Consider the following 5,420-nt stretch of genomic DNA (forward strand, 5'->3'; position numbering starts at 1 on the left):
CCCCCCTCTACTGGGTCTTTTTCAGCCACAGTTCAACAATTAGTATAACAAACATTCAGGTTCAAAAAGGGTTCACAAAAGACATCATTTCTTAGAAAGGACCATCACAATAAGTTCCAGTTTACCATAGAGCTACCACCACTCCAAGTTCAACGACATAAAAGGTACGACCACTCCAAGTTCAACGACATAACAAATCGCACTCGAAGTTCAACATTATAAAAAAACTAAGATGACTAGTGCTTTCCACGCTTGCTGGGTCCTCCCCCCCTCTTGACGCTTATCTTCTTCACCTTCCTAGGAAGAGGAACCCGCTCCGGCTCCGGCTCCGCCTCCGGTTCGACATCGTCATCCAAATAGTCATCCAAAGCCGCCATCCGCGAGGTGCCGACCGTCCTTTTGCCTCTTTGGGTGAAGTCTTCAGGTGTGTACTTGTTGATTCCCCTCCTAGGCTTCAACTCGTATGCAGACCGAGCCCGGTACGTCCCCAAGGTCATATCATCAGCAACCTATGCATCAACAAAAGATATGGAAAGATCGTGTGTGAGGATATAGTTAGCAATGCATCAACAAATGGATATATATCGTCATGACATACCTCTTGGGTGACCACACCCACATCCTCATCCTTGAAAGGTTCACCATGGCTCTGCCCCGAAGCGGGATTTGATGGTGTCGCCGACCTAGACCGTTCTGGTGATACATACTCGGGGTCACGACAACCGAAAAGGTTTGATAGCCGCCTTAACTTTTGGCCCTGGCGCTGCAACATGTACAAGTGAATGAGACATGGAACGTACCAACAAATGTTAAGTGCTAGTTTGAAGGAGATGTGAACCTTAATGAATTCTCGAAGTGCACCTTCCCCGTCGCTTTTGCCAGCCGGGGTTGTTTCCAGAATAGTCTCGGTCTCGTCAGCTGCTTTCTTGATCTGGGCACGCTATGAACAGAAACGGTATCAAAGTGTTAGGCAAGCGAAGATGTGAAAAGTGCGAATGGAAAAGCAAAAAGGGCTAACCACAAAGTTCATCATTGGAGCTGAAGGGATCACCGAGTTGCCTTTCCTGACTAATGCGTTGTACTGGTGCTGGGCTACCTCATCAAAAACGGTGGGCTCTTCCAGAATCTCCTCCGCATACGCCGGCTGGCATACCTCCACGCGGGTACTTGCAAGAAACCATGCGAGATAGTTGTTAAACGCGATCGGGCAGTGCTCATGAAGCTGGGCTCGTTTTCCAGCCCTTGCTTGCTCCACACTAAGAGCGAACTGCACGACATACTTCCTGTGATGGCTGGCCCAATCCTTGATCTTCCGCTGCTTTTTCCTATCCAACCTGCAAGTTAGAAACAGAATATTAGCATCATCGAAACCGTCGAGAAGCTGCTAAGTGCTCAAGGTTAATTATATCTTACGCGTGTAGCAACTTGTCCGTGTCCTCCAACTCCGGCGGGTGTGGCTGGAACAAACCAAACTGGCGGAACACCCGATGTGGCAGGTGAAGCTCAACCGCCCAGTTGCATATCAGTGGGCACCGCATATGCCAGAGATCCCTATCCCTAATGCACATCGGATTAAGCCTGAACTCTATAGTGTTACCAAAACTCTCTCCTTTTCCATACGGCTCCCATTCCACCTGCAAAATGGGATTGAATGCAAAATTGATATCGAGTGAAGATACAAGCATGATAATCACTTATGCAAGGTCGGTTCACCTGCTCAGGCGTGATCGCGTCCAGCTCGCTCTTGTACAACTTGTACATTACCGAGGGATCATCCGTCGTCTCATTTAACACATCCCACTTGTAAGCCCAAGTGGGGAGCCGTAGTGGGTCGTCTTTATCGTCCCAATCCTCGTACTTCACGGTCTTAGGTCGTCCAACCGGCAAACGCTCCCAGCTCTATATGGAAAGTGCGAGCAGACGACCACCAATACCTCCAGTGTGCCTACAACTGGCATCGTCCAACTGCACATAAAAAAGAACATGGTCAAATTTGCCGCAAGAGCGCATTGATAATGTATCAATGAAGTGAAAAGGAAACAACTTCATACCTGTCGATACAAGTAAGCTAGTGTCGCCGAACCCCAACTCCATTTGCTATCGAAGACGGTCAACGCCTTCAGCCACATCCATGGAGCATTCTTGCCTGTGCCATCAGCAAACATTGTCCTCGATATCACGTACCACATGTACACACGAGCATATGTCTTCACCATGTCCTCATTAGCATCATCGGGGCAATGAGCGAAGTTCGATGATATCCACGTGAAAGTAGCGCCCGCTGCGACTCTTTCCTTCTTCTTATCTTCCCTTTCTGGCTCCCGAGGCTCCGGAGGAACCATACCGATAAGGGCTTGCATCTGCGCGCGCCACCCTTCAGAATCGGTGTTCATACATAAAGGATTGCCATCGATAGGAAGACCAGTGATCATAGCAATATCCTGCAGCGTCACGGTCATCTCCCCGGTCCGAAGATGGAAAGTGTGTGTCTCCGGCCTCCAATGATCAATAAGCTTGGTGAGTGCTGCAGCATTGTTGGGTGGCGTCGACCGGCGGACCAACTCAATGAAAGGGAGAAGTCCTGCCTCCCTAACATAAGGTGTGTACCGCTCATCATAGAGCATCCCTCCAAGGCTGATCCCGTGAGACCGAAGCTTCAGAGGTGCAAGCTCCTACAAACAAACAAATCATAACATTACATATGGGGCATTTGTGTTTGAAAAAACATACGAAATTCATAACACCGGCCACTTTCAGTATTACCCGCTGCTGCACCGACATAGCGTACGACCGGTGTTGTTTGTCCCAATGATCATCGAGAAGCCAAACCATCCTAACAATTTCAACAAAGCATGCTTGTCAACACGATTATCTTTTCAATTCAAAAAAACTAAAGTAGGCCTACTACATGCAAGATTCAAAGCATATGTATCCAAAGCATTTTTCTCAATACGAGTATAATTTTAGTACAAATAAACTAAACTAGGCCTACTTCATACAAATAACTTCTCCATAGAAATAACATGTCAATCTATGTATCCAAACTATATAAATAACATGTCAACCTATCTATCCAAACCACATTCTAATCTAACAAGGGTTCCCCAAATCTAATATATGCAAGATTCAAACAAAAGTTGCCCAAATCTAATACATGCAAGATTCAAACAAGGGTTCCCCAAATCTTCAAAATATAATATTTTCTATGGATAGAAAGAAGGGGATCGGGTGAGAGTACCTTCTACGATGGATTGGTGAAGAAATGCACGGACCAAATCGTCGGATCGGAAGGATTTGGGAGAGGGGATTGAGAGGGGGAGTGCAGATGGCCGCCGCCCTGTTTTTCTGTAACTGCCAATGGGGAGGGTGGGGGAGGAGAGGGCTGGCGCGTTTGCAGCTAAGTCACAGTGCAGCGCCTAGCCGCTAGGCGCTGCACATTGCACGTGTAGCGCCTAGCAGCTAGGCGCTGCACATTACAGGTGCAACGCCTAGCTCGGAGGCGTTGCACTGCTGGGTGCGGGCCCATGGGCTGCCATGGTGGACAGAGGTGCAACGCCCCGGAGCTAGGCGCGGCACCGTAGGGTGTGACGCCGGCGTGGCGGGCGCTACACAAAAGGGTTAGGAGTGTGAAATAGTTTCGCACCCAGTTCATTCTATGAATTTATTTCGTTTCCAGGTCAAAATTGTCAAATTTGCCTGTTAGCTAGCTTTACGCATGTAGAGTTGTGAGTGGGCGTACATCTACACTTGTGTAAAGCTAGTCCAGGACGTGTAGACGCATCTTCACCTCATCGCCAAGTGCATCTTCACTACATCAAATCAATATAGGCCGTCTATTTTTTTGTTTGGACGGCCCAGATTTGGAAATACTATTGCAGATTTTCAATAGTATATTTTGTGATCAGGGGCAGTTTCGGTACTACTGTGACCAAGACGGAATTAACCCACGTAATAATAGCATCAGAGATTAATAACTGTGATTAACGTCTCCTACATGCATGCACAAAGGGCACCCCCCGCATTCTAGTTACGCTACGCATTGGCCATCGAGCACACATTGCCGCATTAAAAAGGAGAATTAATTGAGAGTTGAGACATGAAAGCGGCCTCATTTGGAAAGGAGGAGGACATTGCGATCACTACCGAGAGACTACTTGCGGACGAACCGATCTCTGGCGCCGTCCGAAGATCATGCGACTGAGAGAGAGCTGACGGGCTGAGCGGAGCGGCTGCGCCGTCAAAGATCATGGGGCGCCGACCAGAGGTCAGGAGACGGAGCGGCCGACCCTGTGCGATTGAGACGGCCGCCGGACTGCTTGGGCGGCTGACGAACTGCCTGAGAATGAAGAGATAACCTACGAACTAAGATGAAGGACAATTCTTTTTTTACAGATTTTGTTGACGTGCTTTTTTCACATATCTGGTTACCTATGTTATTAGTCAATCATGACAATTAACATTAAGAAAAGTCAAATCACCTAACAGCCAATTACCAAAATGTCCTAAGAGAGGAAAAAAACGAGGATCAATAATGACCATTGGATCAGTTATATACTACCCACTATATCAGGAAGTAGGATGCACCGTAAAAAGTCTCGAGGAGATTCCCGGTGGTTAAGGTGGTTAAGGAGCGCAATTACAGAACAAACTTGAAAAGGAGTACTGAAACGTGCATGATGTCAAAATCGAGGGGAGAGACCACAGATGATATGTTGTCTTTGTTTTACTCTCTTATATTTTGGCAGAATTTGGATCCTATTAGTCTATGAGTTGCAAACAAAACAATTTGTGAGTTGTAGAGCATTGATAATCAAAGGCAATAATTTAATCTTCCTTCGTAGATAATCAAATACTTTTGTGTATGAAGAGATCTTTTGATAGTTGAAGTCCATAGATCATATATTTTTTGGCGAATTAGGAGGGCCCTTCACAAGGTGAATCTGTAAAAGCGTGTCCGTGATTTTGGTTTTGTTGAGTTTTAAATCATGTAGTATTTTGAGCTCTCTTTTTTATCGGTATAATGCCATGGTCTATTAGTATCACGAAAATAATAAAATGTTAGTAATCAACCATATGAGATTTATGAAGAATAAAAACTTTTTAGTTTACAAAATTATTTAAGGCTAGCCCGTGCAAATGCGCGGGACACCCAACTACTTATTGTTATATTACAATTATATTAAGGGGCCTCGAGTTTTGGTTTCGCCCCGGGTCCCCAAAATCTCAGGACCGGCCTTGGGTGGCGGGGCCATTGCCTCCTCTCACTTGGGGTTGGGCGGCGCGGACCGGCCACTTCAATGGGTGCTCGGGCGTGTTGCCCGCACTGCCGCAGCGAGGCGGCGAAGGGGGTGGGCTAGGAGGTGTGTCGTGGGCTCACAGGTTGTCTCGGCGGGTGTGGATCAGCCCCATGTGGAGGAGGC

The sequence above is a fragment of the Triticum aestivum genome, chromosome 6D (assembly GCF_018294505.1).
Source record: "Triticum aestivum cultivar Chinese Spring chromosome 6D, IWGSC CS RefSeq v2.1, whole genome shotgun sequence".
Lineage (NCBI taxonomy): Eukaryota > Viridiplantae > Streptophyta > Magnoliopsida > Poales > Poaceae > Triticum > Triticum aestivum.